Source organism: Nomascus leucogenys, chromosome 14 (assembly GCF_006542625.1).
Source record: "Nomascus leucogenys isolate Asia chromosome 14, Asia_NLE_v1, whole genome shotgun sequence".
Lineage (NCBI taxonomy): Eukaryota > Metazoa > Chordata > Mammalia > Primates > Hylobatidae > Nomascus > Nomascus leucogenys.
In genome coordinates, this window is record NC_044394.1 from 24983340 (window position 1) to 24996885 (window position 13546).

At 46.5% G+C, this 13546-nt stretch overlaps 1 protein-coding gene across 5 annotated transcripts in view; it reads right to left on the minus strand.

Annotated features, from left to right (window-relative positions):
- The window catches only part of BCL11A (BAF chromatin remodeling complex subunit BCL11A), a 102415-nt gene that overhangs the window by 56623 nt on the left and 32246 nt on the right, over positions 1–13546 (minus strand). The gene's annotated exons all lie outside the window — the stretch shown is intronic.

The window sequence follows — 13546 nt, forward strand, 5'->3', positions numbered from 1 at the left end:
AGGACACGTTTTCACACTAATCCAGTGCTCCTGTAACAAAGGACAGCATACTATGGGATAATTACTATGGATTATTATTACAGTTTCTAAAGCAAAAGAACAAAAAAAATTCACAAAAGACATATTACACACGCCAATTTCTAAAGCTTTAAAATCATATGGTCTTCGGTGTTGGTTCCTATGGGGTTACGGATAATGCCCTAACTGAGCAGATGCAAACACAAAAAAGAAATCACAATAAACCTGAAATTCTCTCATGTCATGGTGCTTACTGCCCTTTCTTTCACAAACAAAAGTAGTTGAGCAACAGCTAAGTAGTTATTCATCTCAAAGAACCAACCTAAAATGCTGACAGGCCCAGCACTGTCTACCCCTACCCCCAAACAACAACAACAACAACAAATTACACAAATAAAAACTAGGAGGAAGCTCAAACTCATCCACGCTTGGTTCAGAACACAGGGAAGGCCTGATGTGAAAGAGGACACAGAGAAGCTTCCTGGGTGTGCAGAATTACACCCCAGGCCACACTCCCTGCAGGCGCCACAGGAGCAAGCACTGCAGCCGGCTCCCCGAGTCTGACTTTTACCCAAACGGGGGTTGCCAGTTGCTGCGAGACAAATATCCCTAGCACATCACCTAGTTGGCAAAGGAATGCAACTGGGAGTTTCTGGAATAGCACAGTGTGGACCCGCACTGGACTTTTCCTGTTCTGAAGAGGATTTTGCCTTCCTCCGGGATGTAAGGCATTTGGCAGGCAAAGGACAAAACTTACCTCAGGTACTATGGCAAACTGGCCAAAGGGAAGCGTTGCTAGGAGAATGGACACGGCAGGAAACAGCCTCAGCTTGGCCCAGGAAGAAGCTGGCGCTCAGCTACAGGGGCCGTGGGAATAGCTGGAGGCCTGTGCATTTCCCTGAGGGTCTCCTTGGCGACAGGGCTGGACCTTTGCACTGGCAGCCTGGATTCCTCTCTGAGCTCCACCTTGGGTCACCTATGATTCCAGAAGAGTTTGCACTACATGTGGCAAAGCCAGCACCATAGAGGGGACAGAGGGAAACCTAAGGCCTACCTTGAGGGATGTTAAACTTACGCTCTAACCACTGCTACTTAAGGTGTCTTTTGAATCCTGAGGACCAAGGAGCTCTCCTATGACAAGGAACCTGTCACTGGTTCTTCTGTGATTGCTAAAGCCTAGAGGACCTCCTCCAAAGAAAAGTGGCTCAGACAGAAACACTGACTCTTATTTCTCATCAGACTCTGAAATCACAGGCTTCTGGTCTAAAGATTCAAGCTGAGAAACAAGAAAGCAATTTGTTTGATTCAGGCCCTTGCAAATTATCCCCCAATAATTTACTTGGTCTCAGCTTTGGCTGGCTTGGATGTTATGAGGAGTCCAAGAATTTTTTAACTTTTCCATTAGAGGGCTCTGCACTCTCCTTTCAAGGAAAAAGGCTCTATCTGCCAGCCCAGCTCTATCTTCCAGGAATGGGGAAAGGGGGGAGGAGAACCTGTGGAGAAGAGGACAATGGATTTCCAGAAGAAATTCCAAGCTGGGGGCTAACCGTGGACCTGAGCACAGCAGAGCCACACGGACGTCTCGGAAAATGGTTCTGTGGAAGCACAAGACACGTGGCAGTGAGAGTCCTGAGAAGTCCAGGAAAAGATGCAGCTTCCAACCCATTCCCAAATATCACCAATTAACAGCAGCCCGATGGTCTACCTAAGACCAGAGAAAACAAACGAAGGGAAAGAAATGCAAGAAACAAAGCGCATCTTTCTGGATCAAAAGATCAAGTTGTCTTTGGTAGCTAAAGAACAACAGAGAAGGAAAAAGAACAAAAAGTTAGGAGGAGGAGAAAAACACCTGGCCTTCCCTAAAGAACTTGACTGAAATCATCTCAGCTATAGGCAGTCAACTGGGGCTCTCCAAACAGCCGCAATTGGGGGGCTATTCTCTTTCCCCTCACAATCTTCCTGAACAGGGCAGTAGTCTAGCATCCACTGAAGCCCTGAAGTGGGGAAGGCGCCCCAGACACGCCCATCCTCTGAGCACCTCCACAGCCTTTCTGGCCCATCCCAATAAACCGCAATTCTATTCTCCCAGTCACCGAGCCACATATTTTGGGGTCCATCTTGACTCCTCTCTTCTTTTCATACCCCCCATCCCATCAGTCAGCAAATCCTGCTGCTTTTACCTTCAAAATATGTCCAGAATCCAGCCCTTTCTCACGTCCCCACCACCCTGGTCCATGCCACCATCACTTGCCTAGAATTTGCCTTCTGACTGCTTCTGCCTCACTTTCCCATGCTCAAGTCTCAAAATGCAGCCAAAGCAACTCCCTGGAAGCCCAAATCATATGACATCACTCCTCCAGTGGCTTCCATCTCCCTTGGGGTCAGAGCCAAAAATCCCTGCTCTACGTCCTTAAGGAGCCAGCTGGTCTCCTCTCCTCCTCCTCCTGCACTCTTTCCACTCTGACCTCAGGGCCCCTCGCTCCTCCTCCAGTAGCCAGGCATATTACACACAAGGTCTCTGCTCTCTACACACTCTTCCTGGAACCATCTTCTCAAAATTCTCATGGCCAACTTCCTCACTTCTTTGGAGTCTTTGCTTCTCAGTGGGCCTTCCCTAATCGTCCAGTTTAAAAGCCTGGCCACCATGCATGCGCCCCTTACCCCTCTTCCCCACCTTATTTTCGTGCGGGCAGTTTGATCTTCTTTTGCCATACTACATAATTCACATATTTATTGGTGCATCTTCTGTCTCTCCCCAGCTAGAAAGGGGGTGCCACAAGAGCAGGGAGTTTTTAAGGCTTTCTACGCCCAACACCAAGAACCATTCCCAGCATGTGGCAGGTGTTCAAAATATTTGTTGAAAAGTGAATGAGTGAACCTTCACAATTCCAAACTGCCAGGAGGCCACTCAATGCCATATCTACAAAACTGTCAGGCAGCCCAACCTGGGGGCACTTTGGCTTTGGATCTTGGGTTTGAGCCAAATTCCATTTTCCCCACAGACCCTGAGACCCAGAGGGAAGAGCTTTTGCATTGTAATATAAATGGAGGGGTTCAGCTGGTTTCGGGGAACCCTTGACAGGAGCCAGTTAAAACCAAACGAGAGTCTTTCCTAAGGCTTAGGTGGAGCCTCTAGAAAGAGGGGGTTCAGAGCCTGGGGAAGAGCCAACCACCAGCAGTTCCTCAGAGCTCTTCCCACTGGGGCTGTGCAGCCAACTGCGTTTCCAGGCACACTGAGATGCCCATACTCATATCCAATACTGTGCAGGGGCACTGGCCAGGCACAAATCCCAGCTGCCTCCACGGCATTACTCTCCCTCCATTCTTGCGTTCAGATTCTCCCTCCTTCTGGCAGGAGCACTGGGGAGGGCAGGAGAGAAGGAGGCCATGGTAAAGGGACAAATCCCTTCTACCTGAGAGCCCGGGATGCAGCCAGAAAAGCTAAAATACCCTTTCCCACCCTAGCATACATTTTGACAGGTGAATAAGTGCTCCCCAGTAGGCAATAACAAGGAGAAGTCTGAATTAAAAGAACTTGCCAATTTGGGAAGTAATGTCATTCTATGTGACTCCACTCTATTCTGTTACCAATAAAACACTTAAAGATGCTATTCATGCAGACATAAAGTGCTAATGGCCACTTGTTAACATGTTTCATAATGCTAATATTTCCCTCTGATTTCTGACAGTTCTTTTTTTTTCTTTCTTCTCTTTTGGGGCTATTTTAAGTTAACAGAGCGCTAATCTGATTCAAAACTGAAGACTCAAAGAGCTACACTGTACATAACTGCACTATTAATGACAACCATTGCTTTACATGTTGCACCATTTCATGAAAACAATCATCACTCAGTCAACGTATTTTCTAAGCCATAGAAAAGCTGAAATAAGTTGAAAATGCAGTAGGCAAAGAAGCAGCTAGTCATGTAAGACACTAAGGGGCAGGGGAGTCATTAATTCTTCTCCAAGCTTTCAGTACTCTGTTTCTATGAAGACAAGGGTTGGGGGGAGCTTTTTTCTTTCAAATAAATCAGTAAAATGATGAGGTGCTTCCTCTGCTATGCCCAGTGGCCCAGGCACACTCACTAAGGTATCCTCCCAGCAATGTAGGTGTTCAAAGGCAAAAGAAAGGGAACCAGCTCATGGCATAATACTTGCTCGGCCAAAGACACGGTGACGCTTCCCAGGAAATACAAGCGTCACAGTCACTCCAAAATGAATATGTGTGCAGCCACCTGGGCTTGCAACTTAATTCAAACAACTTGGAAGGCTAAGGAGCATTGGAGCTGGGGAGCTGCAGAGGAACCCCTGTGCTCACCACCCTTGGAGAGCTGTCAGAGAGGAAGCCTGCTTTCCTCAGACATTTTAAAGGAAGCCACCTAGAGCCCCACCTGTCACTGTGGAACTGCTCACGGTGGCTGCCTGATGCGCTGATGTGGAACTCAGAATCATTCATTTGGGTTTGAGGCTGAGCTATGCTAGGTAACTGGGTGGCCTGGGCAAGTCACTTCACCTCCCTTGGCCTGTGTCCTTGAGCTTTCCTGGCTGCACATCTTGCTCTCAGGTATAAAGGATCTGGCTCCTTCTACCTGCCCCTGTGCCACACACACTCGCCTTTCAAATGAGAAAGGCAGCTTTGAGAGAGGATGCTTGCCTTCCCCGCTCCCCTCCCAACCCAGAACCTATCACAATGCTCTGCAGAGAGTACATGCTCAACAAATCCAATGCTAAATTGTAAAAAGTAAGACTAGATGGTATCTGCCTCTCCTCTCAGCTCTAAATTATTTGGTCAAAAGAAAACTGAAGGCCCCAGCAACTTCATTTTGCATATCTAATTGGAGATGGTTTCAATAATATAATTATCAAGGCATCCCTACGTTACTTGAAGTTGGTTCATAATCTGGCTACGTTCACAGCCTGATGAAGACAGTTTATTCTCTTTTAGTGTCTCAAGTATGAGTCACCTCTGATGACGGATAGGAGAACAAGCAGGTTTTACTACAATACACACCTAAAGTAAATGAATAAACCCAACCACTTTGCCCACCCACATGGCATCCATTTGGAGGAGACACAGAGAAAGGAGTTTCACCTCTTAGACGTCTCAGAGGTTAATATTTTCTCAAAAATTAACACACAGAGCAACAGTTGACAAGTCACAGTGGACCACACCACCACCTCTGGTTACCCCCTGAGAAAGGCAGAGAAAGGACCCCTAGAACAGTCACCATTTGAGGAGAGGTTCAGGGATCATGAAGACTCACCACCCCACTGAAATCCACGGATGATCTAGCCTGTGAGGGGTTGGGGGTGGCAAATTACTTTCTCTTTCTCATCTTTGAATGGCTCTTCCCCGGAGTCAGGATGACTCTCGCTAGGTTTCAGGTACATCCCCATCATGCCCCAGACTCCAGTCTCTGCAGCTGACACTGCTGCAGGATGCTAAATATGGGACAAGGAGGGGACAAGGAATTCAGTCCCAGGAGTGGCACTAGAAGGAGTCCCTGCTCCCTCAGGAGCCATCTGCCGGGTGCTTCGGGAGATGCTGCCTCCATGCCCCACTTGAGGCTGTCCACAGCAGAAACCAGAGCCCAGATCCCCTCAAGCCAGCCACTTTGGCAGGTGTGGGTGCTGGGTCAGCCAGCCTCTAGCCAGAACTCCTGCTGCTTCTCTCTTTGTGGAGCAAATCTTCATGTCCTGTAGTCCTGCCCTCTCTCTTCTGAATCTTCCCACCCTTCCAAGGGCCTGCTGCCTAATCCGTCTCCCCACTCACACACTAAAGTAAATGAATAAACCCAACAGCACAGACTCATCCCTGATCAGGACTGAAAAAAGAAAAAGAAATAGCCTCCTATCACACCACTCTCTGGGAAGTTAGAACTGAGTCCTAGCTCTAGCACTGGGCACAGCTGGGTCAGCACCTACAAAGGGTCCTATGCAGTGAACACCTTGCAGTCGGAAGGGCAGCTACTCTCTCTTCTCAACAAGCCAGAGATTCTCTGCCTTCCAGACAGGCACCTCCATGAAAGAGAAGTTGTTCCTGGCTTGTGGTGAGCAAAACTCTCTGGATTGAGTCGAGACCTGGATTCTAGTTCCACTACTTTGAATTCTCTAGGTTCATGGTCCTACATCCTCAGAGAAGGACAGACTTGAGGGCAGACAGCCACAGGTGGCCTGGCATGGGCTGAGGCAGCACACAAGGACTCTGAGCCACACCAGCCATCTCCTTGCGGACTTTCCTGAGAGCACATGCAGCTAGCAGTGCTCCAAGCACCCTCTGAGAGGCTTCCAGGCTGGGATATCTCCAGCCATGTGGTGGAAACTGGTAGCAAAGGAAGCCCAGAAGGGCCACAACTGAACTAGAAGGCTCAGGACCACACCGGCCACTGGTGGGATCGCAGTGCTGAGCCACGAGCCCTACTGGGCAGCCCATTTCTGGGCAGTCCCAAGACTTGGAGAACAAGCCATCTACAAATAGAATTAAATGGCCAGGTGTGGTGGCTCACACCTGTAATCTCAGCATTTTGGGAGGCCAAGGCATGTGGGTCACCTGAGGTCAGGAGTTCAAGACCAGCCTAGCCAACATGGTAAAATCCCATCTCTACTTAAAAAAAAAAAAAATTAGCCAGGCATGATGACATGCACCTGTAATCCCAGCTACTTGGGATGCTGAGGCAGGAGAATCACTTGAACCTGGGAGGCGGAGGTTGCAATGAGCCGAGATCGTGCCACTGCACTCCAGCCTGGGTGACAGAGCGAGACTTCATCTCAAAAAAAAAAAAAAAAAAAAAAATTAAATTGGGTGGAGGAGTTTCTTAGGAAAAAAATCAGAGTTGTGCAAACAAATCTAGTTGGTCTGACTGTCTTTACAACACACTGAAAGGGTAAGGCACCATAAGAGGCTGTGAATTCCATTGATAAGAGAGGATTTCCCTACTCAAATATCAAAGGTCTTGCATACACATACACCAAAACAGAAAAAAGAAAAAAAAAAAAAAAGAAAAGAGAGACAGAGAGAGAGAGAGAATCACCTTTTAAACTCATCCAAGAGCGAGTCAGATCCACCCAAAGGAAAGCAGGCCCCAGTCCCTTCCGAACTCAGCCGTTCTCCCTCTGGTGAGACAGGCTCTAGCTTGTTTCCAGAATGCCACTACCAGCCTCCCACACCTCCAGGGGACCCCCTAACTCCAAAGTGTTGCCCAGACCTAAGGATCCTCCTCCACGTGCTCCTTCCCCAGCACTGGCTTCCAGGTAAGCGAGACAGAAGCTGCAAGCAGAGTTCGCTGCTTGACCATGGGGTGAAGGCCACAAAGACACCACCAGCTATCCCAACCCCAACACTTTCACTTTTTCACTTTCTCCACAGGGAAGGGGGAAATAAACTTGTCCAGCCTCACACCTTCCCTGGACAGGGAGCTGGGGATCCATTCAAAGCCCGGTCTTTCTCTGTTCAATCAAGCAGCCTGAGCAAAGTACAGATTAAATACTACATATGAACGAGCATTATGTGAGGCACCAAGAAAGCACAAAAAATAAAACATGACTCCTGCCCTCCAAAAGGTTATAATTTGAGGAGGAGAAAATACACCCAACAGCCAATGTGATACCACTGATCCCCTTTTAACTAATCCCAGAGTGACACCTCCTCCAAAGAAAGCCAAGTTGCTGACAGAGTCAGGCCTTCCTGGTTACCTAGAAAAATGGCCCGAGGAGGTCCAGCCCACTGGAAGGAGATACAGAAACAAGCACTCCATAAATATCTGTGGGACCCAGCTACCTCTCTGAAACACAGCCCAGTGCTTTCAGGCAGGGAGAAAGTGGTGGTGGGTGGCGGACAGAGATGTGAGCGGACTGACACAGACACAGGGGCTTCCAAATGACTCTTGATCACCCAACTTTCCAGCTTCCCCATTTCTGCCCCTGACTTGAGTTCCCAGGCCACTCAACCCACTGTGAGATCTTATTGTGGGGATTACCGAGTCACCACCAGGCTGGGCAGAACAGGAAGTGAACAAGTCAATTCGAGAAAGATCCAATCAGGGAATGTTCTCTGGGCACCGCTGGGCCAACACCCATGGAGGGGTCCTGGAATACAAATACCCTGGAGTCTGAAGGGTGGTGGCACCTCTTCTCACCACTTCAATTATGTCTTCATTGAACTGGGGTATGAAAAAGGGAAGCAGGGATTGAAAATCTAGCCTTGTGGCCATAAGCCTGTGATGACTCATGCCACCTTTGTGTGCTCTAAGATGCTTTCCCATGTCTGTAATGCTTTTCATATCATCCTACACACTCACTGTCACCTCTCCTCACCCCAGCACACAGAAAAGATGTGCTTATTATGTGCACTTAGGTTTTGTTGTACTATTAAACACAATGACCCACTCCTATTATTATAACACAGGTTTTGCTGGAAACTCAAAAAAGACTTGGCTCTGCTGGCTCGCAGGGAATCTGGGCTCCGCTCTTCCAAAACCTTTGTTCTCCAGATGTCAGCGTAAAGTTATGAACAGCTCTCCCCCTGAGCTAACTTACCGAGCAGTAAGTGAGGCAAGAAAGGCCACTCACTATATTTCTCAGCCTCCATGAAGTTGTCACTGGGAGAGGAGCCAAGAGGGAGGGGGCACCTTCGGAGACAAGATCGTAACTCACTGTCATCCGGGGAAGTGGAGAGGAAGTCAGGGAACTTGTGTCAGGAGTGGAGAGCTAAGCTCAATATGGACAAGGACAGAGAGGGGCACCTGGGAAGGGAGAAATGTGGCATCAGGACAACTGGGAGTGAAAGTTTAACTGCCCTCAAAGATGGCTGACAAAGATCTAGCATTCCTAGTGCACACCAAGCTGAGCATGAGTCATCAATGAAGTACTGGTTTTTAAAAAAGCAAGCAGGACATAGGAGTGCAGACATAAGACTAAAGAATGTGGAAAGCGCTAAGATATCTTGCCATTGGACTCTGTAGTTATCAGACTAATGTTTGAGTAAAAGAGCTGGAAAACCAGCAGATTCTAAAGAGAGGCACAGAAACAATAAATGGGTTACAAGATAATAGATCCATGAGTTCAGGTCCAGGAAAGAGATTATTTGGGAAGAAGTAGTGGCAGAGAATGGAATGAAGAATGTAAAATATGAAGCATTTCAGCCCAAAGCTGGTGATGAGATACTTTGTCTTCTCTGGAATGAATAGGAAATGGGTTTAAAATGAAGCATAAGGGATCGAAGGTAGACAAAAGAAAGGATTTCCTGCGATTGAGAGGTGTCTTTAAAAATAGAACTAGGGTGGTGAGGAAGAGGTTGGGCTGGCCAATTCTGGAGGGCCATCTGCCCCTGAGAGGGTACCTGTTCCTTCACCACCCCAACTCCATCTACTCCATTATCTCCAATGATCTGGATAAAAAAGCCAAGCTGTTTCCTGGGCACACCATGTAAACCCCAGAAGCGCCACACTTTGGGAGCCCTAGCAGGAAAGGTGGTAAGAAGACCAGCCCCGAAACAGGGCACAGAAAACAGGGAAAGGAACAAGTCAAGATGAAAGGGCAAAGGATCATTCTCTGCAACAGCACAGGTGATTGGGTGGTGGTTTTGTTGCCTGGGTTTTACCATGGGCTCCCCAGGTTAGCACTGCCACAAAAGCACCAGGCTCTTCATCAACAAAGCTCCAGTTAAGAAAAGCATTCCAGCTATCACCCATAAAAGTGTGGGTGCAAGTTCCTCTGCAAAGCACATGCGGGCCACCTCTGGCTCCTGCTGGCCATGGAGAGGTCATGTGCGATTGGTACAGTCAGCCAGGAATGAAAGTGGGAAGCCCCAGGCTCTAGGCCAAGTCTACCACTGCCTAGCAAGTAGCCTCTGGCACTCACTCCCCTCTTAGCATCAACCTTTCTCATCTGTAAAATGACAGGGTTAATGATATGACTTCACAAGTCTATGTCTACATAGAAGATGCTCAATAAGTATTCACTTTGCCTTTCCACGCAGGAAACTATCTACGCTCAAAGAGCTGTACTTTCTTTTATGATTCCTCAGACACTCTTGTCGACTAGAGGAACAAGAACCTTACTCTAAAACCCAATTTTAGGGGAGAAGAGAAAATTTTTTAAAGACTTTAAATTAATTACTGAAGGCCAGGGGCATTTGCTCATGCCTATAATCCCAGAAATTTGGAAGGCCACAGAGGGAAGATTGCTTGAAGCTAGGAGTTCAAGACCAGCCTGGGCAACATAGCAAGACCCTGTCTCTACAAAAAACTTAATAAATAAAATAAAATAATTGCTGAGATTTAGCTATCTTTTTAAAGAAAATAAAAAATTTGGCACAGTTTTTTATCTATCAAACCTAGACCTAAAATCATCTTGTCTCATTCCCTCTGTCAACGTCTGCTGAGCTCTCATAATGCATAAAACATCATAGATAAAGGAGTCACGGGATTAGACCTACCGTTCCATACCAGTATGTTACAACCTGTCATGAAGCAGACTCAGAATTTGGCTACTACTTAGTACTAACATTTAATTTAGTTTTAAAATGTCTGCGTTAGAGCAGATTCAGGATTATGCCTGTAAGATGACATTCCAACTCACCTGCATTTAAATATGAATAAAGAGTGAGCAGAAGGGACCAGGTAAAAATGGCACATGGGAGGGCACCGCACGTGTGAATTTTAGCTTCCCACACACAAAGGCATGGGGGGACAAGGCAGGAAGCATTGCTCTAGATCTGAGAATCACCACACACCAGAGAGGGCATGGGAGGTGACATACAAACCCAGCAGAGAACGTTGAGAAAGAGTTTTAAGAGCCTATTCATCATTACAGAGTTCACTTAAAAGTCCATCCAGAATCAGAATGTGGGATGGGGTGCCCCAAGGCATTCCTGGGGGCCGGGAGTGGATTTTAAGGACTCATCAATTACTGTTCAAGTTCAAGTCAAGCTGCATGGACACCATCCACATGCTGCTGCTCGATGGGCAAAGATCAAGAGGCAGTCGTTCACCACCAGCATTATTTCCTGGGGCTGCTTGTTACTGACATTCTGTCATTCGAGGTGGGTCCTGAAGCCACAGTAAGCACCAAATCTGCTCCCTATGATCCACAGCAAAAGGAGAGTTCCCTCTTTAAAAGAGCGATGGCACACATCTCTCAACTCTTGAGAGAAAGTGAAGAGAAGTGGGATTTTTCAATGCTGATACCAGCAGGAAACAGGGAGTCTCTGGTAGGTAATACCAAACCAAGAAGCTTCTTTTCTCCCAAGTACACCAGGAACCCCTTTCAAATACAGGTGCTACAAAAAAAGAAGTAGGTGTGAAAGCGGGGCAAGAAAGGGAACCTGAGGACTATGCATGCTCTGTCTGTGGGTATCAACACCTTTAAGGCATTTTGCGGTCTTTTTGATTCTATAACCTCCATATTGAGAGACATAAAACACAGAACATTACACCTGTCAGGTGCTGGGCCCTGAAGTATCTCCAGGCAGCTGAAAGTCAGTACATCAGCTTTTTAATGACGTGAAAGTTAAAGATTAAAAACATGCTGGAACGCTTACTTTATACAGTGCCAAAAATGTGTCTATAACCTGTAAGGAGAGATGGGTGTGGAACATCGTAGGAAAAAGGTGACTGCACTCATGCTGCAGAGAAAAAATAAGGTCCTCACTTGCCTGCCTGCCTTCCTTCCTTCTTTCCTTACAAGAGAAATCGCTCCTGAAATCTGACATGCTTTGCAACAGCAGTAAGTTGACCACTGGAGAAAGTGAGGCTGGAACCACTGGAATCTTGTAGATTTCTGAGGCCAGTTCTGTTCTGACACATGCAGCTGGGAGCCACTGGTTTAGGAATTCACGTGGGCATGGGACTATGCTTATTCAGAAAGGGCTCCCGGTCACATCCTGTATTCTCCTGAATTACTCCAATGACAATAAAAACTCAGTGAAGACAAAGAGATCATTTTCGTAGGGCATTGTCATTTGCCAATCCATAACTTAGGAATTCATGGCTATGCTTGGATAATTCTCTCTAGACTTGGAGTGTTAAAACTTTGCACCTAGTTATTCTCCCCTCTCTCTGGCAGGAGAATCATGTCACTGGCAAGCAATTATTGTATCCTCTTCAAATAATTTGGCCTAAATTTTCATTTATGCCTGTATATTTATGCACAAATGTGTGTATGGTGTAGCATTATGGCTTCTTTTTCTGAAAATTGAAAAATTCAGAAAGCCAAAGATAATAGAATATACCTTGCATGGCACATCCTTTAAGTAGGAATCAAAAATAACTGCAAAATTATTTATGCAGGAGTATTAAAATTTTCCTCAAAAGTTCCCAGGCAAATGGGTGCCTCTTTAATTTTCACCCTTACAATAAACTCTTCTGCAGGTTTTGTTTATTTTGAGGAAACATTTCACTTTTTTTTTAAGACATGAGGTGTGAATGATGCAAAACAGTATTTGGATATGTAAACTGAATTATTTGCATAATGCATTACCAATCAGTGAGTATAAATTCTGGAGTCTGAGAACCTGAAATCAAGTGCCACCAAATTTTTTAAAATCTAGATTATAAAAGTAAAGAGCATCACCCTTCGGTGGGATAATGTACACATTTGTGTATACATTTGCATTCTGTTTATAAGAAGGAGAAATTATCCTCACAGAGTTTTCTGAGGAAAATTAAATAAGTGGCCTTTGATGTAAACTGCTTTGCTCTCACTCAACACTATGAGGCATAAGGTCCTAAATTCATAGGCACAACCACAGAAGCATGAAGGAGAGTGAAGATATTTGCATCAAAAAGAACAGACAGTCCCCCACCCCCACCCCATGTTGGTCGCCTATGGAACCTACAGGAATCTGAAGTGGCAGCCAGACATTCTGCCTATACCACCCATCAGATCAGCCACCAACCGAACCAAAAACCACCCATGCCCTCTCCAGTGGGTTCCCACCAGTGTTTTCCTGCAAGCTTAGCCCCTTCTTTGCAGAAAAAAAGATATCGATGTGCCAACAGCAGAAAGAAGAAAAAATTATTCCAGCTCTGTACACAACCTTTGTCAACCCAGCATGATAAAACCAAGTCTGGGAAACTATTTGTCTAAGCAAACACTTTTTGGAAAGGGATGAAATGGAGAGGAAAGGAAAAGGAAGTGTAGCCTAGTGGTCAGCACACACACACACACACACACACACACACACACACGCACACAAATCCTTGAGGGTGCCAGGTTACATTTCTACAACAGCTGCCTTCCATTGTCTACTGCCAGTGAAGCCAAACCAGCCTAAAATTTAATTTAATCTGCTGTAAACCCAAGTATCAGGCACTTAGATGGCAGCTAAAAGCGCCACTCTCAGATAACTGAGCGACACTTGCTAATAATAGCCTCTGTGTGAAGCGAGAGAGAGTGGACATTTTGTAAAACCAGAGGGACCTGGGCCTGGGCCTGGGCCTGGGTCTGGGAATGGTGTGATGTGGTTAGGCCAGTCTCAGCTTCCACACAGCAGATACGGCAGAGACGAGGCCCACCATGGCTCCCGTGT